The following is a 22,312-nucleotide window of genomic DNA, read 5'->3' as shown; positions in this document are numbered from 1 at the left end:
GCCATGCAACGTCAGTTAATTATATTGTAAAGAACAGCAGCATGGCACAAGGTGATGATGCACATTGCAGAGGCTGGTTGATCGTTTTCATCGCAAATGCAACTCAAACTCTCCGAGAACAAAAGTAATACACACCATTAGGGCACAAAAAAAATGTGGTGGCACCCTTAGCAGAGTGACCTGGAGTGCTGTGTTCTGTGAAAAGCACATGATCCACCTTTTTTCGAGGCCTGGAGGTGTGGCTGTTTCCTAGTTATTTATAAAATGAACAATTCAAACAATTGTTAATTACTTTAAAAATCCTTCTGTAGATTCAACTACAGAAAACTTATGACTTTTGCTGTACATTTCTTGGTTAGTTAGATTTAACTGACTTGTCTGTGATCCTTTAAAACCTGAAGCTTCCTGAGAGCCTCTTTAGCCAATTAGTGGATGTAGGTTGTAGAGAATTAATTACCCAAAGGGTATTGTAGCATCTTTGAAGTTTAATATATTATTATTTAATTAGAGATAACTGAAGGCATTGCACAAATTAATGTGTTTCTTTGCTTTTGAAAGGCAGTTCTCAAAGACAATTTTATGTATGCGTTGATCTAATCATGTCCATTGAAATCCCAGACATCAAGCAAGGTGGGGACAGGATGTTAGTCAGATAGCATTTTTTTCAGAAGTTTAATTTAGTCACTCCCAGTTCATGTTTTGTGGAAACTAATTTAAAGGTCACCTGGTATAGCAGTGGACAGTAAAATTTATTTTCTGCCAGTAGCACTAGGTATGATTCATTATATATATATATATATATATATATATATATATATATATATATATATATATATTTCTGTTAACAAAAAAGCCTGTTTTGTTTTCTAAATAGGTTTATCAAATTGTTGGTGTTGGAATATGCCATCAATGTGAGTTTTAATTTAAATTTATATACAGTATGTGACTTGCACATTGCAAAAACATAGTTATTTTTAATAAACTGAAAATACTAAGCCAACTACAGTATATAGTAGCTATGCACATATAAGCAATGCCATGCCAGAGTTTAACTTTCATAAAGTGTCATGTGCGTGGTATGATTCAATAACATACCACTTAAATTATAGTTTTTAAGATGAATCGCTCCTTTCTTTTTCAGTTCACGTCATTGTACATGTAAAGTACAGTGGTTCATTATTTGAACAAATATTGTTTAATACATAGTTGAGATGTTTGCTTTTATAATTTTACCTGTAGCCTTGTTTGAAAGCTAGCTTTTTCATTTTCAAACCACAAATTGAAAACTTCATGGAGGACTCCTTTACACATTTATTTTGGAAGGATTTTCATACCCGGTTATATTGATTTCTATTCTGTTCAGTTTGAGGCAAGTTTTTGTTTTTGCTTTCTTCCTCCTTTAAGTTTTCAGAGCTAGTGTTTTTTAACACTCACTAGCACAGACTGTGTGACCTTGTGGCAGTAAGCTGTAATGGGTAGCAGGTGCATATGGCTTAAGCCTAGAAAGTAAGTATATTCCATGTTGTGGAAATTATTTATAAATTTGAATAACGTTTGCCGCAAGACACAATTCTAATTTTGCTTAATTGTTCCACTGTCAGATGCTGTAAGTTTTTAAAGCTGAAAAGACTAAACATTAGTGATTCTAATTTGGTGAAAATCTGACACTAGTCATTTTTCCTTCATTTTCTTTTTTGCACTGAATTTTTGAAAACAGTAGAATACTATAGCAGTAAATCAGGCATCAAAATTCCAAAAGAGCTGTGAAAGATGTATAGTGCTGCAGATGTATTTAGATGCCAGTCCCATGCAACCCTCTAGTCAGTATTTATAAATGTCCTTGAAATGAGAAAAAACAAGATCTGAAAATGTTGTTTGTAATATTTGGAGTAACTCAATGTTGAAATTCATGTAAGGTGAAACAAACTTTTTTTATTTGTTTAATTGTCAGTTTTCCCTTCAAATATGTTTTTTGTTTCATGTTCAGATTATATTCGACTGGTGAAATTTGACCTGGTAGTCTCACAACTTTGGACTGTAGTACGAAACCACTACGCCACTGAGTTTATTTGTGGTTGTGATTTCAGAAGATGGGAGCAGGTTGTAGAATCATTCTGCATACATGGGTTTAATAGTAGTTTTAAAACTTGACTCCTTGATGATCTTTATAGAAGGTCAATTTTTAATTTGAACATTTTTGGGTAGAGGAGTTGACGTGGCATCTATAATGCATTCAATGTTTTGGATGGTGGTGGTGAAGCAATTGTTGAGTCAATAATTCCTCCTAAACTTTAGAAAGTTACTTAACTTGATTTGTATTTCTTTAACTTTTCATTCTTGGTTCAGTTTTTTGCTAAATGTGTTCATGTATACAAGGTGGTCCAGATCTAATTATGCAGATCCAGATTGTCTGGATGGACTTTGATTTATGCGGGAACGATTCCAGTTCGGCGCAAAGACAATTCTTCATGTCGTCCGTTCGCACACTTCTCGATGGTCCGGGGTTTTTCAGGTGATTTTCTATGTAAATGTAATGAAAATTACATAATTAGATCTGGACCACCCTACATTTATTATCCCAAACATTATATTATAAGTTTATTACCTTTTTTTTTTTTTTTTTAGAAATGATCATTTTCACTTCATTAGTTGTAACACTCATTTAAAAAGTGCCTGTGTTCAAAATTTTATCTTTAATTTATATGAAGAATTAAAAATATTAGGCACTCTGAATAGTGCTTAATAAAACAGTTAAAAATGATCCTTTGCTGTAGCAATAAGTATGAATTTGAGACTGGTAAGGCTGCAAATAGAGAGATCTATCTATCTATCTATAATGTACAGCAGATGGAATTTCCAACAAATACAGTTTTCAGGCCCTTGTAATCTGTAAGTAGGAGCTAGACGTTTCACCGTTCCATAGACACCTTCATCCTCAAACTCTCTGATGGTAATGAGAGTGAGGGTGACCACAACGTTATACTTATAGTTTTTATTAAAGGCTGAGATTGACAGCAAGGAAAAATTTTCCATTATTAAAATACAGGCTTTCTTAACACAGGACTTAAGTGAACTCCAGCTGTTAACTTTCACAAATGACTTTGCTTTTTCCAAAGTTTGATCTTTCTTTATTATCTGCGGTTTGCAATAGGAAAATTATTTTAGGATGTGTCCAAGAGTGTTAAGTTTATTTGCATGAAGCAAAGTAAAAACCTTGACAAATCAATTGTGGGAAAGGGATTTAGCTATAGAAGCTGGCTATTTCAATTTATGAATAAGAATGAATGCAGAAAATACATAAGAAAATGTGTAACTTAGTTATAAGCAATGAAGTAAATTATAGTTACATTGATTGTAAATCCCTTTAAACAATTGTAGAGTATGTAGAGTAGGCAGCCTCAAATGACCCCCACTTTTGAGGATATAGATTGTGTAGTCTGTTTAACAATTGGCTCAAGTGAAACGCAGTTCACAAATGTAATTTGCAGAACGTGTGTCTTGCCTTAGAGAGATACCAAAGAAGTCACTATAGTTTCAAAAAGACGGCAGTGCGAGAATAATCAAACCTGACTTGGCAATGGCTTAACATTTTAACATAAATTGTGAAACCTTTTATAAAGATATGGCTGCATCTATTCAGCTTCAGTGTTCTTCAAGCCTACATTCATCATCCAGAAATAAATATTCAATCATGTTTTTTTCCCATTGTTATTGATTCATTTTATGCTGAAATTGTACATTACTGTAATTATAATACATGTTTCATGTTTTCTCAGTGTACCCTGTCCATGCTTAAAAATGCTTGAAACTTTTTACTGTCCTTTTTTTTTTTTTTTTTTTTAAGCTTCTAAGCATTGTTTTGTAGGAAAAAGAAAACACTGTCATGGCTGTTAGCTATGATGGCTTAATTGTGATTATTAGACAGTATCATGCTGTTCAGTATATTCATAACTGTCAGCAGATAGCTTAGTTTGAAGAAAATGTCCTGTGACTGTACAGGATGCTATGGAGCCCAACCTGTACACCGAAAAAAACACCAGTGGAATCCAGATTAAGGTTTGGAAGGATACTTTTAATAAAAAAAAATATATTATTATGTAGAGAAATATAATAACTCAAGTATAAAATAACAAGAGTGTGCATTGCTTGGCCTTTTGGTTTTGCTAACCTAGCTTTTAGAAAATATAATTATACTCTCCATTCTACCTCAGTTCCTCATCGCCAACATACAGACTTCCTCTTCCTCCTTTCCTGATGATTCTTTGTCTGCCCCTGGCTCCCAGGAGTACTTCTGGCACCACACCTGCTCACTGGAAAGCACTTCTGGATTGCAGTCATTCCCACAGAAACTCCAGCAAACATTACACTCTGTAGGACTCTTAGGTACAGCAGTAGGGAAATGATGATGCATGCAAATAGTTGGGAGAATACAGTCTGGGAATACCTGGCTTTATGGTATCCTAGCAGGGAAAATGTATTACTGCCTGGACATGTAGTGCTGAAGGCTTCCTTCTATCTTCCTGTACAATAATTGGCTCTGCTTTCTGTAGGCTGCAGCTACAGTAGGTGCCCCAGATTAGATTTTTGTAACTGTGAAAATTCGTAAGATGAAAAAGGATATTTAATGCCTTTCTTCATATGTCTGAATTTTTGTGATTGTTCATATTTAAAAAGAAGCCCTACCATTTCCTTTTTTTTGTCTGTGCAGTTATATCTTTGCATTTTTTAATTTTAAACAGAAGGTTTTGGAAATGGGCAAAAATGAAAGGATAAAAGATTAAGGAAAGGTTCAGATTAGCAATGCTGATGTTAAAGGAATATCTTGATATACTTGAGGATAGGCTAAGTGGAAAATAAAGTTAACCCTTCTTTCTTTTGCATTGTGCCAGTTTTGCAAGGTGAATTTAACTAGAACTAAGGATTAGATGTTACCTGAGAGGGTCTTTTAACATTAAAGTGTTTTTGAAAGTTAGTTAGATATCTAATTAAATTGATGCAGTATGGATTCAAGTAGATGCCTGCTGAATGCAAGTTCGCCATTTAAAACCTGAAGAAATTTTACATTTTATTTTGTTCTTTTTTTCCCAATCATTTTTAGATGGAGATCTTCAAGTTAATTTACTATATCTAGTTTGCTGTTCCCATGGAATGACTTTGTTTAGTAAAACCAGTTATACAAAGTTATGTAAATATTTAATCTGTTTTAGATAGGGTCTTAGCTGAAATTAAGGGGAAAAAATATGAATAAAGCATTTTATTATTTGTCAACTTTAATGTTGCCTGTCCCACTTTTATACTTGATTGAGCAAAAGGATTAAAATTACTTAAGCTTTATGTTGAATTTAAAAAAAGCAAAAATCTTTTTTTTTCTCTTGCAACTTAATTCATCTGCTTTGCATTTTTGTGTACAATGAATATTCCACATGTAGAAAAAGAATAATTTTATTCCCATGATCATACGTTTACTTTTTATGTTAGTACCAGCAGTAAAATTTGTAGATATCTCTAAAGAGTTATAGTCAGACTTTGTGAGCCAGGCATTCTGGCGATGCAGAGAAAAGTAGTTTGCCACTGAGTAAGAGTGATATTGAACATGGTTGAATTGGTCGGTTTAAGTTATTTTTATTTTTGATTTTATTTTATTTTACTATTTGTTTGTTTTATTTATTTATGGTGAAGCTGTCATATTGTCATTGAAAAGACAGAACAATTTCTGAATAGAGATTTTGGCCTAAACAATTTGCATTAAATTTGCACTTTGTTCATTTAAAATTATGGCATGGTTTGTATGATATGCATGTATTTTCAAGAATTATGTAATTTGTTTTTGACTTTGATAAACAAAGCATGTGAATAACACAAAGTAACTTGGTCAAATAAAAGCCTCAAGAAATGTTCTTCTTTTCATGCTAGTTAGGCAGAGTGGTGATTCTAAATTACCTGTGTTTGTGTGTAAGTGGTCACTGTGATAATCTGGAAGAACTGCCCAGGGTTGTTTTCTGACTTTTACCTATAGTTATTGGGATAGGTTCTAGACTTCCTCCTTGCAATGAGAAGGATGGAAGATGATGATCTTTTTGAAAAATATCTGCTAGTAATTCTTAATTAAGAATCTGAATATTAGAACCTTATTCTCTGTAAATACCAAGCAATTTACTTTTACCATATTATAGGTTTATGATATCTATCTATATATCTATCTATCTATAATGTTTATCAGTGGTTCTCATCCTGTGGTACACTTAACAGTGTTGGTACATGCGGAGTTATGGGGTGGTATGTGAGTCAACACACAGATGCCCACAAAACAATAAGGTCTGGTGCAGCAGGCATGCAAGCAAGCATGAGTGAAGGCAGAGATAGGGAGTCCCACTGCATCAGAGAGAAAAGAGAGATTTTGTAGTTACAATGACACCATAAGAAGTATAACAACTCTGCTATTTTTCCAAGGCAAGAAAAAACCCACTCATTATTGACATTGTTATCCATTTATGGAATTGGTTCAGGAATAAAAAATACTGATTTTGTTCTTGGTTTGAGAAATCAATAATGTATTCAAACAACTTTCAGGTGCAGTTGTTTTAATTTGTAGTTTCACACATTTGAATGAGGGTGTTGAAATTAGGGTCAGAGTCCTCACCTTTTAGTACAGCACCATACATAGCCCTGATAAATGGATTCTTCCTGTGATTGCCATGAGCATTGCTACAGTTGTGCCAACCACTTATTCATTTTTTTAACCGATTTATCTAGTTTAGATAGACATGTAGTGTCTGAACAGAAGAATGTAAACTCTGAGATGTGCAGTTAGTGGAGCTGCTAACAAAGAATTCTGAATTGCTTAAACTGTTGTCAAATGTTGTGAAAGCGTAAACGACACTCATTTGGATGGTACTAGAGCCAATAGGTTATTGCTGTTCAATTCAGTGGCGCATTCTAGATTAGTACACAGGCGTAAATAATAGCAAAGTCTGATTAGTTATGTGAGGCAGCTCGAAACCAATAGAACAAGGGCTTTATTACAGAAATACTTAAAATTTAGACTTAATAATAGATTTAATTCAAAAACGTAGCCTTAAACTTATTCTTTTTTATATATATATATATATATATATATATATATATATATATATATATATATATATATATATATATATATATATATATATATATATATATATATATATATATATATATATATATATATATATATATATATATATATATATATATATATATATATATATATATATATATGAATATATATATATATATATATATGAATGAATATATATATATATATATATGAATATATATATATATATATATATATATATATATATATATATATATATATATATATATATATATATATATATATATATATATGAATATATATATATATATATATGAATATGAGTTCCTTGTCTGATTTTGCAGCTTACAGTGGAACTGATTGATACACTTGTTCATAGGTGAATGAAAAGTATTGAAATTGCATCCACTTTGAAGCAGTAAAGGTTTTCATTTAATAAAATATGCCTTCTGTGTCTAAGAATCATTTTTAGGATAACAAAAGTAAACTGTAAATAATTATTTTATCACAGATTCTTGGATTTATTTTTCGTAACGAAAGAATGCATTTCCAAGGTGAATCTATGCCCCTGGCCCTGGAAGATGCTGCAGAGTAGTAAAATAAAGTCTTCTTTTAAAGTGGCTGAATGTCATAATAATGAAAGAGAAATGAAAAGTGACACACACACACACACACACACACACACACACAACACAACACCTACCTGACAGGCAAAGAAATGTCACCTTTAGTTTTTTCTAAAAGAGCCTAATGCTTCAAAGCATTTCAATTCCTAGTTAAGAACCCCTTATCTAGATGAGACAATTGTACAAGCCTTGAATAATCTATTTTCAAAAAAAGCTGTACTCCCCATGTAAAACACAGTAAGCGGGATATATGCCCCAATGTTATTTTGTCATTAATGGGGAAAATTAATTTACGTTCTACCTCACCATAGTTCATTATATTTTTGCGATAGTACCTTTTAAAAAAAAAAAAGTGTCTACGTACACCTCAACGTTTTTCACTGCATTTACGTTGTTTGCTGGAAATTGTAAATTGAAAGATTTTATTTATGGTCCACATAATATAGTAAACAATAAAAGCAATAGAGTGTAAAAACTTTTTAGCAGTGAAGTTGTTGAGCTACAGCCAGGAATATTTTTTGGACTAAGTCTGTATTAACTTTGTATGTCATGGTGGAGCAATATTTTTCTATTCTTCCTTGTAAAATGTCACTATTTGTTCTGTATCTTGTTAGTTTAGGGATTCTGATGGGAAGAACTTGTGGATTCTTCTCTCAAATTGTCAACAGTGCTAGGGTTGGCACTCTCACTGGGATGTTCAAGGACATCTGTTAGGTTCATTTTAGAGCAGTTTAGTGTTACCTTGAATTGGTGTCTTCTTAAAACACATACACATCTGTCTCAGCTTGTTTTCTGGCAGAGAGACTTAGGCTTTAATGATTTTTTTTTTCTATATTTTGCCCTATTTTTCATTCCATCAGTCCTAACAAGATTATCCATCTCCTGCTGAGAAGCATCTCCATAAGGTGATACTACCACTGCCATGCTTTCTTAGGGGGATGCTACCTGGTCCCTATACAGGTTTTGAATTGTATCTGGAATAAGAGGTCTGTGTGAATGCTGTCGCAGTGGGTAGCGCTGCTGCCTTACAGTAAGGAGACCTGGGTTTGCTTCCTGTGTCCTCCCTGCGTGGAGTTTGAATGTTCTCCCCATGTCTGCATGGGTTTCCTCCGGGTTCTCCGGTTTCCTCCCACAGTCCAAAGACATGCAGGTTAGTTGCATTGGCAATTCTAAATTGTCCCTTTTGTGTGCTTGGTGTGTGTGTGTGTATGTGTGTGTGCACCCTGCGGTGGGCTTGCGCCTTGCTCAGGGTTTTTTCCTGCCTTGCGCCCTGTGTTGGCTGGGATTGGCTCCAGCAGACCCCCGTGACCCTGTAGTTAGGATATAGCTGGTTGGATAATGGATGGATGGATGGATGGATGTGAATGCTGTTCACTTGCAGTAGGAAAAAGGGTACATTAGCCTGATATGTTTGGTCAGAGGCAGAGCTCTGATTTTGACAAGCAATTTCTGAACCAACCTGAAAATACCCCATGTTGATATCTTTGACGTGGTCCAGTAAAACCTCTAGGTTTTTTTTTTTTTTTAAAAAAAAAAAAAAGTGACATTATATATGTTTATTATATACTGTATATTGTAAGATAAGCCACTATATAGCGCCTGATCCAACACAGATTGGAAACGGGAGGCACGTGTAATGTACAAAGACTTTTATTTTTCTTCACCTGTGGTGCACGTCTTCCCCATGAACCCCACAGGCAATACACAGTCCCAAGCACTATTACTCCCCAGTAAAGCACAAGCACTTTCTTCTCCTTGGCACCACCACTCCTCCCCAGCAACCTTGTCCTCCTCCTCCCGACTCTGGCCGATGAGTGGTGGTTGCTGGCTCTTCTAAGTGCTTCAGGTGTTTGATCACTGAGATCCAGCAGCACTTCCAGGTGTGACGAATCTGTTGCCCACACGAGCTCAGGAGTCCCAAACACAGCACCCCCTGGCGGTACCAACAGGGCTGAACGCAACTCCAATTCCCAGGGATCCCTGTGGGAAACCGAGGCGCTACTCCAGCCCAGGGGGGCGGCCATCTAGTGTCCAGGGAGAAGTATTGCACTGTCCAGGGCTGCTCCCCCAGAATATAGTGTGCAGGGGCGTCCCGACTGGGCATGGACGCCAGCTGGCTGCCACAGTGTGTGTGTGTGTGTGTTATATATGTATGTGTGTGTATATAAATGGATATATATATGTATGTATGTATATATATGTGTGTGTGTATGTGTGTATGTATGTATGTATGTATGTGTGTGTGTGTGTGTGTGTGTGTGTGTGTGTGTGTGTGTGTGTGTGTGTGTATGTATATATATATATATATATATATATATGTATATATATATATGTATGTATATATATATATATATATATATATATATATATATATATATATATATGGAATGTGTCCTGTTTTTAAAAAAAAAATTCATCTTAGTTGTCATTATGTTTGACCAAAATAAGTGGAATATTGCACATTATGCCTGTAGCTAATTTTTTTAGTTTGCTATCTGAGAGATTATTCTGTGAAATTGATACAATGATAAATTGTACAGAGTAGTAGTAAATTTTGCATATTCTTGGCCTGTCATTGTGCCATCAGCTGGAAATCTTCTTTAAATAGTCGATTTAGAGGAGTGTAGTTGTGTTTTTCTTAGCTGGTAAATGCTGATGCAGAAGGCTCATCTGGGGGTTTTCATTGGCAGGGCCTCATAAATAGCTAAATCGCAAGCAGCTTTCACTGTACAAACAAGTACTTACTGCAGTGTAGGGGACTTTGCAGGTGCGTTTTGGGGGAGGGTAGTGCATGAGAGCTGGAACTTGGGTCTGCCAGAGCAGCCACCTGTCGTTCCGTGGATTTTAGGGCTTCCTTTCATCCGGTCCATACAGTGTTCCCAGTTGGCCCAGCATGTGTCCCGCCAGAGCTCTGATTAAAACCAACTGGATGTTAAGTTTGCCATGTGCACCATAGCTCACAAGGCATCCCTCTGGGAGACTTCAGAATGGAACAAAAGGACATGCACATGTAGCATACTCTAAACCTCTTAAAAGGTGAATAACATATTTGAATAAATAATTTTATATTGAAAATCAAAGGCTAAAAAATAAACCTTGCATTATTCTTCAGAGTATTTTTTATCTTTATGATGCATGACACACTTAGACAAATATAAGGTAAACTGTGAAGTAAAAAAGAGATCTTGAAGAAGAAAATATTTATTATTAAACTAATATGCAAATGTTATAGTTGGCTCCAACATTACTTTCATTTGCCACATTTGAATGCTGTGACCAGTGCTTTCTCAAAACTTTAAATTAAATTTGTATTTAAGTACAAATAACCTTTTGAGAGACATTTGCTAAACAGTCTTCATTTGTAGCTGCAGCTTCATCTTCTCTCAAATACCTGAATTTGTTAGCAAAATCAGTTTTATCAGGTTTCTCCATGTATGGTGTTCTTCAACAGAGACCTGTAGATTAATGTGCATGGGTTAAATTGTATTTAGATTTGTATTTTCAGCATAAGGATTACTTGAGCAGAAAATGTTTTATTATTATAGATTAATATAATATTTTTCTTATGCTTTAAAGAATTAGCAAATATTTATTCTAAGCATTTTATTTTGAATTTTAAATCAAGTAATAAAGTAAAAATAATCAAGAATTAAAACAATTGCTTAACAGTTTTATTATTAGGCAGTGGTTCCTACAGTTATTGAACCTAACATTTTTAGCTCATGTAAAAAGGAGGAGAGCGATAATTTGGAGCAGTTTCTGATAGTTTATATTTCTTAGACAGATTATGTTATTAAGTACAAACACTGAGCCTGGTTGGTGGGGAGGGTGACAGACAATTGAGGCTATAATACTCATTTGGGGAAAAAATGCCTGAAGGCTTTTTTTTTTCTTTTTATTTTTCTGTAAAACTTGATTTTCAGTGAAAATCTTTTTTATTTGTATTTAATTTGAATTGACACTTTTAGTGAAAAAGAATATCAAAATGCATATATGTTGCTTTTTCAGTTTAAGATGATAAGGCATGTTAAGTGTTTAAATTATTTTTTTCTACCATCCAACCCACTTATAAATATTTTTAAAGCAATAATTGATTCTTACTCAAACCATTTTGTTATAATAAAATTTGTTGTTGTAAACTGTTGTATATGAAATCTTTTGCATAGGTCTGGCATTTTTAATGGACTTCCAATGTAAATGGTAAAAGCAAGAAAAGTAGTGTTAAAGGAAGTATGTTTGTTTTTTTTTGTTTTTTTTTTTTTACAACCAAATGCTTTTTCCAGTAAATTAAGATAGTATTGACTTTTGTAATTACCATGGTTTTCCAACTTAAAGCCAATTATTATTGTTTTTAATCTTTAGATCATTTTATTTCCATATTCATTCTTAAGTTAGGTTCAGCTTACATTGATTATGTTAAAAAGTTGATATGCTTTTGAGTTTCTGTGCATTGATGATTGCCAGGTGTAATAGCTAATAAAAACAGTTAACTGTTTTGTGTGTGTGTGTGGTGGTATTTTTATTTGCCCACTCTTCTCATAAGGAAGATTCGTTGACAGTTGTTTTTCTTAGGAATACAAGCCATTTACTGTGCCGGGAACGTGGTTTAAACTGTTGCATTGCCCTCAGTACCGCAAACCCATCTACTATATACACTAGAAAAGGGGTAAAATAAATATGAGAGAACACATGCATATTTTTGCAATATTTGTGTATGCATCTATATTTTTGTATGGATTTATATTAATCACTCAGTCTTTTGTGCTAGCTTTCTGTGAAGGTCTAATGGTTTAGTTTCCATGATACTTTGCAGTACATCTTTTTTTTTTTTTTTGTGTGTGATTTGCACTTTTCTCCCTAAGTTAATATTAAAGTTTTTTTTCCTGTTTCAATGTTCAAGACATTTTATTGCTTTTTGTTATATATGGATAGTAATGCATAACCTGATGCTGTTAACTTTAGTTTTTCATTAATAAATACTTTTGGTGTAGGTTGCTTGGTGACAAAGGTGTACTTTTGTCCGTTGAGAATGAAATGTTATTTTTTGAAGAAGCTAACATTTTACATTTTTTTTTGTTTTTGTTTGCAAAGCTTTCTTTTAATTTATTAGCTAAGTTGTATTGTTGAACTTTTAATTTGCTAACATTTCAGTAAATATAAAATTTGGGTTTAACATTTGAGTTTAACAAGAACTATTTTATACTAAGAATTAATTGTGCTATATTTTGAGTATCAACCACTGCAAAATAACCAAGTAATTATTTTTTTCTGAAAAATATATAAGCTCAAATTTACAAAATTTTTTTTAATTATTATTCTTTATGTTCTGTGATGATAACCAGATAATTCCTCCTTTTTGGCAATGTGTATGAGTTATTAGTAAAAGTAAAAAAAATATGATGGATAAAAGCATTAAAGTCATTTTATTTGAAATTGACTCATTGGGACTCCTCTGTCTTTTGAAGATATCTCATGAATTGTGTGTAACTTGTAAGGTCTTTGATGCCTGGCCACCTGCAGCAAATGTCAGAGCTCTATAAAAGTCTATGGTCACTGCATTCCTATTCATTATGAGTAATGCCAGTGTTCAGAGCAAAACCTTTTTAGCATTTTACAGGAAGGCTTTAAGGTGCTCCAGCACTTAGGCGACTATACAGTCATGTGACAGGAATGTGATTAAAAATTGCAGATGTTTCTGCCTGTTCATTCTTTATTTTGTCCACATTATTAAAGACTGATGTATTTTTAAAAGACAGAAAATATAATCCATGATCAAAAAAGGAAAATTATCTCACATTTACTTTCACCATTAGTTTAATTTTACATGTAGATTGTTTTTGACAGATGTTAATTATCAGCTCAGCAACTTTGAACTATAATTATTCTTTAGATAAGCAAACTCGTGATGACATGGTTTGCATCCAAAATTTTGAGGTGTCTCCAATGAACATAGTCATCTGTAGTATCTCAAATTGCATCTCGTTTTCTGAAACCACTTTTCCTAGTGAGCGTCTTGGTGCTAGCAGGCCAAGAAGGTCATCTCAGACTTCCCTGTACCAAGCTATAGATTCCAGCTCTATCTGGGGATTTCCCAGGCGTTTCCAAGGCTGCCCAGAGATATAATCTCTCCAGTGTGTCCGGGGTCTGCTACAGAGTCTCCACCCAGTGGGACGTGCTTGGAGCAGCTAGAGGAGAAGCTGTTAAGTGGCATCCTTAGGACATGCCCATACCACTTCAACTGTCTCCTCTCAGTTGAGAGAAGTAGCTACTCTATCCTGTGGCTCTCCCAAATCACTGAGCTTCTATCCCTGTCACAAAGCATCACTTCAGCATCCCTGTGAAGAAACCTCATTTCTTCTGCTTGTATTCGCAGCTTCATTCTTTTGGTAATTACACACAGCTCACAACCATAGGTAAGGACAGGGGATGTACATCAACCATAAAACTGAGAGTTTTGTGTTTAGACTCATCTACTGCTTCACCACCATGGGACCACTACTGGTCGATCTCATATTCCCTTTTTCTTTCACTCATAAACAAGACCCCAAAACATTTACTCCTCCACTAAGGAAAGCTGTTCCTCACCTGGAGAGAGAAATCCACTCTTTTCCAAGAGAGAACCATGACTTCAGACTTTTAGTTTCCGATCTCATCGCTGTCACTTCACACTCAGCAACGAATCACTAGGGTGTGTGCCAAGTTATTAATGTGAATTTATATTTATTTTTAAATAAAAGTAAAGTTTAGTCAAATATACTGTATATAATGTCACTTTCAAGCTCAATGCAAGTCATTTATACTGGATTATTTGGTTTTATCTGCAGTTCTCCTTATAGAATGACATCAGATTGTGGCTGTCACTGTCACTTCCCTAGCAGATAAGCAGAATGTCATTTTTAACTCTTCTGTGAAAACAAGAAATACAAGAGTTTATAGTAGAAGGCTGAAAAAGCAGCACCAGTGCCACACATTTTACGAACACTGTTAGTTGTATTGTTTGAAATATTTGAATAATAAAAAAATATTTTCACATCTTTTAAGTTAGCTAAAGCCCAGTGTTTCATCCCTGTTAAATTTCCATTGACATGTGTTGGGTTTATTGTTCTGTTTGGTTTGTAAAATAAACAAATCACACTTCACACAGACAATTACTTTTTTTAAATTGGTAAATTTAGACTGTAAATGCTTATTGAAGCAAGAGAGGAAAAGCTTCTACCTAAAATACCTACATAAAGCATCAGTTTCTCTTTTCCAAAGAAAAAAAACAATTTCCATTTTAAACACTAATGTTGAGGGGCCAGGAAACATCACAAACAAAGTAGAGAAGATGTTTCCTTCTGTTGTTTCACAAAATCTTAACTGAATTTGTTAAAAGTAGACAATTACTATCATATCTTGAACCTGTGTTGAACTTAAAATATATATATATATATACCTCCGCAGCTGTATGTTTCATGAGGTCTCAGCTGTCTTTACATGCAGAAAATGCTTTTGGTTTGGTGATTTAAAAGTATCTTATTTTCTATAAATAGTCTTGCATTTTAGCTTAAATGTATTCAGTTTTCTTGAAGTGTCTTATACCATCTCAAATATCTAGACAATTTATTATACAATTATTTAGCAACCTAATAGAATCTGTTAAACAAGACGTTATCATTTGGTCTTTTTTATCTCAAATTAGGTAGAGTGAAAATCCTTAAAATGAATATCTTGCCTTTTTTGAGCTATAAGTCTAAGTCATTCTTCAAAAAGTAATAATGTAACTAATTTTATAAATCTGGTGTATAAAGACACCACAGAGAAAGGATAAAAATATTCATTCTAAGATCTAAGACAGAGGGTGACATGGCGGTGTCTGCTTTAGTTTGTATTTTAGTACACGCCTCCTCTGAATTCCAAACAACTACTTTTGGAAATTTGGGTGTACAAAAAAGTTATTTATAACTCTTTCATCATACGAACCCCAGTGAGATTGCATTTTTGCATTTCAAAAGAATGACACTGGCATGGTTTTCACATGTGTGCTGCTAAGCACTAACACCCAGTCATCTTCACATTCATTCCAAGTAAACCCCACTGCAGCCTGAATGGTGCTGGATGTTTGGTGAATTCCATTCACATTCTGTGTCATTCTTAATACTGATGATGTGCTCATGTGTTGCAGTTTGGGCAACTTGGATTAAGCATCATGCCTCAAACAATTTTGTGAAATGATTGGAAAAAGTCCAGAAAAAAACTGAAACTCTATTCTTTTGAATGGGAACTTTGAAGCAATAAAGTGTAGGTAAATGAAAGGAAAATGTATTGTGCATGTTAGCTTAGATGATTATATTATTAAAGTAATCCTGTCACATTGCAGGTATTTGGTATTGTCCATGACAGCTTTGGTATTGACATTTTGGTATTTGGTAGTACTGAGCAAAATAAGGGTAAATTTTTTTTGGGGAGGTGAGAATACTATTGTATTCCTCTCAGTATGTTTTGCACTGTCCTGCAGTTATCAAATTATCATCAACTAAATTAAAATCTGTTTGTTCAACTCTCACTTATAATATGGTTCCTGTGTGCAGGATACAAGGCTGAGGCTGAAGGCTGAGTTGCCACTGTCCGTTGTACCAATATAAAGAAATCATAGTTATGTCCGCAATTGACTGACTAGTGATACTTTCTGATCTTTGCAAAGGAAGATTGCGTCCTGTTCTGTGTTGGCCACACATGGAATTACGAATTTCAGTGTACATGTGTCAGTAACCACACAACATTGAAAGTTAGGGTTTCAAACTTTTGTTTAAAAATAGTTTCAAATTCTGCCATATTTTAAGTCCATTTATGTAATTTTGAAAGTGTACAGGTTGCCGATGCATGTAAATCTGGTAGGTTTTGAGGTCCTGATTATTGAGATTACTGTGACTAGTAAAAAACGTGCATGCTGTTTCATTTTAGTGAACACAAATGCAATTAATAAAGGTTCTTCATCTATTGCTTGGAAGTTACTCAGAAATAAAAATTAGGAATACAAGCAAAAAGCAGTTACTTCCAAATTATCAGGCTTCATCTTCACTTTTTTAAACTTGTTTTTACATATTTTACTCTATTAACCATATAAGAGTTGTATTATAAATACTACGTACTTCATATTCGTAGGTTTGTGTTGGTTCAGTTCTGTAAAATTAATATGTTTTAAGCTGTTTGACGTTTGCTTCATTGCAGTGTAAACTTTCAAATTATCAAAGGAACAACACAGTACCTGTTCAAGAGGTAGCTAATGTTGACTCCTTACACTTAAAATTTGCTATCCATAGTTTGTACTTACTTTAAAATATGTCCTGTTGAAATTATGAGAAGTTGTTTTTTCTTTCTCTGGTCTGAATGGGGGAGGGGTTTGTGAAATCCTTAAATTTAATGAAATATAAATTAAATAATTTTATTTGTTGTAATTTCATCAGTGACATCATACTTTGGTTTCTAGGGAATGTTTTTTCCATGTTTTTTTCTTTGTACTGTACACTCTTTTGTGAAAGAATTGAACATTTTTAAGATTTTTTTTTTGTTCCTGACTATAGCACCTGCTCTCTACCTGAAATGGTTTTTGCTTTATACTGGAATTACCATATTTGTGAATAAGTAGAACCCATGATGTATTAAACCACACAGTATAATTCCGTCTCTTCACTGTCTAGTATTTCTATGCTTTGGCTTGCAAAAACAATACTTTATATAGCATTGATTGAAGGAGTAGTTAGTAGAAAGATTTGGACAAGTTAACTTAATAAAGACACCAGGAAAATATGTCACTGTTCCACTTAATATAATTCATATGTGTCTACAGTCATTCCATACTCCTAGATGTTCTGCTAATTTTGAAGAACACAGAATCGCTACCTGTCCAGTACTTTTAGCAATGGGCTTAATAATAAAAATTAAAACGAAAAAAGATACAAAAAGTGTTTTCTTGATTTTTTTTTTTAAATCTATGAAGTTGTAGCATTAGCTTGTGTTACTTTAGTAAGATAAAAGCAAAATATATTTTTCCCTTAATAAAAATGGTTACATTTTTTTGTGGTTTGAGGCAAAGCACTTGCTAGAGATCAATTAACCACTAATACTTTAGAAGACACAGTGACATTTATTTTTCCACAAATGTTTCCTTTCCTCTACAATAACATTAAGAATCTCTTTGTTACTACAGTGTTAAACCAATGTATTTCAATATTATATGTCTGCTTCTTGTTTCATTTGTTTATATGGTTTGCAAGAAATTAGAGAGGAAAAGTAAGGAAAAGACAGGGTCATGGAAGACTCATTGTCGCATAAGAGACAGTAGAATAGAATTAAGTTGTGAATAGGGAATCGGCAGACATTGCAGGCATTGTAATTTGATTCAAGGAAAGCTGAATGTTCTCTCTTGAGAAGGAGGGAGAGAGAGTGAGTGCGGGAAGCAAGAATTAGTAGTGAGAGTGTGAGGAATTCCAGAGGTACGACAGTTTCCTCCTTAACCAGACAGACAGTCAGAAGATGGGCAGTGTGCCAGGAGTATACCTGCAGATGTAATTTAGGCCGTTGATCCTCACAGCTGGTTGTTTGAAGGCTGATTTGTAAGTGCAACCACTGTCGTTTCCTGGAAAACCCAACTGTTTGAACACTATGTTTGTGTGTGTGTCAGTATATGTGTAACATCATTTTCTTACTCTCCCACACATATGTTCTTGTGTAATTTGTGTATTTTTGTGTGTATTTATTATAAATATATATGGATAATTAAGTGTTCTAATCCATTATGTGTACAATGTAAAATGGCAATGAAACAACAGTGTAAAGGAAAAGAGTTTTGCACTTTATGTTGGAAAAGGAGTAGCTCAGGGTCTTGTGTATGTGTTTTTATTATATACATTTATAATGATTTGGCTTTGTGTGTCAGCAGTTGCCTTTATACATCTCTGTCCCACGGCCAAATTTTGAATAAATGAATCATCTTTCATTAACATACTGTCTAATGTTGTCTGGATTCAGCAAGTATGTGAGTGTGTGTGTGTGTGAATATTTGTGGGTGTACAAAGTGTGCTCACCCACTGCTAATGCATTTGAATTGACTTTTTTATTATGGTTAACAAAACAAAAAAGTTCTCTCATGAAAAGTGGACAGACAGGTGTTGGATTTTAGAGATATAATCAACATTGATAGCAAGTTGAATAGCCACAACGTTTATCTTAAATCAGTAAGATGCTGTTTTATATTTCTCTGTTCCAAATGTGAATTTCAACCAATGTATGACTTATAAGCAGTATTCAGTAGCTTCCAGAAGGCAAATGTTTTTATCTTCACACAGTAGTAACTAAGAAGATCTGCAGATTAAGACCTTATATGGAGCCTTTATCAAGTGTATTACTAGTAACAGGTGTCTTAAAATCTTTATTGATGAAAGATTAAAATTCACATTGAAGAATTAATAAAGAGACTAAGAAGTATCCTGGGTTTTCATTACAGAAACAAGTTATGCTTTTCAGTGGTAAATGTGAAAAAGCTTGTTTACTCTTATTTTCTTTCAGTGCTTCATTACGGTGATAAAATCTTTATGAATGCTTCTAAAGTGTTTAGATACTGTTTATGACAATGCAGCATCATAGGTAATGCTTATTGAATTCACCACTGATCTCTATGGTTGATCTTCCATAATGCAGATTATAAGGTTTCATCATTAGATTTATTTATTTATGAGGCCTTCTTGGGAAAATTAAAACCCTATGTTACCTCTCTTCTATCAGTAAGGTCTTCAGTTTGATCTTTAAGTTCATCTAAAAGGTCGTGGGGTTATCTTCTACTTAATGGTCCTTTTTCTGTTATTTTTGTAAAAAATTTTATGTTAACATGGTAAATTTTGCAGCCCGCTTCTGTTTCAAGTTCTTTTAAGATCTATTCTGGTTTCGCTTGAGCAATTTAAATCGGGACCCCACTGTAAATGAGTCTGTAATCTCAGTTATGTTTCCCTGCTAAAATAAGTAAATATTGGTATATAAATTTAATTCTTCTGATTTTGCAAACTTTAATACACCTGACTATGTGAGATTTCGCTGCTAGTCATTGTATACAAAGCAATTTGAAGCGTCCCTAAGAACTGAGGAACAGTATTTTTGAAAAACATAAGGTGTATGAGGGATCTAAAGAGATTTCAAAGGGGCTGAGAATCCCAAGGAATACTGGTAAGTAATTTATAAGAATTTGTAGGACACTTAAAACAACCCAGAATCTTCAAAGAGTTGACAGTCCCTCAAAGTTGCAGCCAAGCAAGAACAAAATTAGTCAGAGAAGCAGTTGCGTGGCCAAAAACAGTTGGATTTGCAGCATGTTAAAAATGTAAAGCAGAAAATCTCAGTCGTCACACAGCTGCTGTCACATTTCCATCAATCTAGTTTGCATGGTAGAGTGGCAAGATGGAAGCTATATTTTATTTTTTCTCCAGCCGCCTGGAGTTTTTTTGTTTTTTCTGTCCCCCCTGGCCATTGAACCTTACTCTTATTCGATGTTAATTAATGTTGATTTATTTTGTTTTCTTATTGTCTTTTATTTTTCTATTCTTTATTATGTAAAGCACTTTGAGCTACTGTTTGTATGAAAATGTGCTATATAAATAAATGTTGTTGTTGTTTATTTAAGGAAAGCTCACAAAACAAGTGTAGGACCATCTGAAAGAATGTAGAAGAGTTCTGTCCTGTCAAAACATCCATCCATCCATTTTCCAACCCGCTGAATCCTAACTACAGGGTCACGGGGGTCTGCTGGAGCCAATCCCGGGCAGGGTGCCAACCCACCTCAGGACACACACAAACACACCCACACACCAAGCACACACTAGGGTCAATTTAGAATTGCCAATCCACCTAACCTGCATGTCTTTGTACTGTGGGAGGAAACCGGTGAGCCCGGAGGAAACCCACGCAGACACGGGGAGAACGTGCAGACTCCACGCAGGAAGGACCCGGGAAGCGAACCCGGGTCTCCAACTGCGAGGCAGCAGCGCTACCACTGCGCCACCGTGCCGCCCCCTGTCAAAACAAAATTGAGATATTTGAGCTTAATGCCAAATTAAGTAAGCAGTGAATAAAAGAACATAGCTGATCATTTATTCATTAATAAAAAAAATCCTCCCAACATGAAGTACGGAGGTGGCAGCATTCTGTTGTTGGTTGGTTTCACTGGTAGGAAATGGTAGAATTGCCAAAATACAGAGTAAAGTGGTATTACACTGGACTAAAACTGTGAAAGATCTGAAATAAGGATAACATTTTTTCAGCAAGACAGTGACCTCTAAGACAAAGATACTATTAAGTGGCTTGAAAAGTAGTAGTTTATAAGAAGTTTATACTCCAGTGTTTTTTTCAAAGTCACGACTTAAATTCCACAGATAATCTATAGCAGAAATTTTAAAATTGCCATAAACCATACGTTGCTAACTAATCTTCAGTAGAACAATTTTGCAAGTAAACAAATATTTGTCCTGCAAAATGTGATAATCTTGGTAAACCAAGTACAATGTACCATCAAAATCTGCAAGAGTGGTTAACCTCCAAATGAATGTTAAATTCCTAAGGCCTAAAGGAATTTTCTTTACAATAAAAGTAGCAGATTTGTACTGTATTTATGTATTTATATATGCCTGTGTGCATACTGTATATTTTATATGCCTCTATTTGTCTCTCTCTCACTCTGCATTGCTTTTTATTTAATAAAATATGTAAAAATGCATCTTGACTTCTATATCTTAGCTGTAGTGCTCTATTCAATAAATTAATTGATAAATCTCTTATAAGCCCTTTTTCCTTTACAGTTGTCTTGAGTTATATAAGACAGGCCTTAAATCAGGGATATTAACAACAAACAGTAAATATTCTATCACTGAATACTAAAATGTGGAAAAAAGAGTAATTTCAGTGATACTGTTGGAAGTCACTATGTCCGATTTTGGTTTGATTTTTAGCATGCATGAACAGAGCCCATTTACTGTAAAAACAAACTATCTCTTGTTTAGGAGTTTGCATTATTTCTTTTCTTCAGGTGTCATGCTTTAGCTTCTAGTTCCTTTCTGTGAATGACAAATTCTGGCATGTGAATGCCAGATGTGCTTCAGCAAAGGTCACAGATTCCCCAGACATATGTTCCACGTTGGTTATGTTATGGAGATGGTAACCTGGTGGGAAATTATGGTATAAGGATTATGTTAAGAACAGATCAGACAACCTTATCTCAGGTTGCAGAAGCTAATTACGCATTTCTAACTTGCACCATATTTAGGTTATTTACTTTGGGTAGTTATGGCTGCTAAATGATTCCTGAAGAAACTAATATGTAGAAGTGAGTACTACGTGTTTTTATGTAAGATTTCCGTGTCTGAATGATATCTGCAAACAGTGAGTTTTTTGCCTCCACTTAACCATTTTTGCTACACTTTAAAGTGCATTTTTTTGACAGAAATGTATTTGTTTATATTTTTAAACTGAAAATTGAATATCTTAGTATAATAAAACAGCTGCTTCTTTTAATTATACAAAGCGATTCATAAATGAAGTAACTGTATGGTACAGAAAGTAGACACAT

General features: G+C 34.1%; 1 protein-coding gene across 1 annotated transcript in view; it reads left to right on the top strand.

Annotated features, from left to right (window-relative positions):
• Positions 1–22,312, top strand: part of bop1 (BOP1 ribosomal biogenesis factor) — a 163,349-nt gene that overhangs the window by 66,275 nt on the left and 74,762 nt on the right. The gene's annotated exons all lie outside the window — the stretch shown is intronic.

This window comes from Polypterus senegalus, chromosome 15 (genome assembly GCF_016835505.1).
Source record: "Polypterus senegalus isolate Bchr_013 chromosome 15, ASM1683550v1, whole genome shotgun sequence".
NCBI classification, from domain to species: Eukaryota; Metazoa; Chordata; class Cladistia; order Polypteriformes; family Polypteridae; genus Polypterus; species Polypterus senegalus.
The sequence above is the reverse complement of the archived record's forward strand: the minus strand, read 5'-3'. Positions and strand labels throughout refer to the sequence as shown.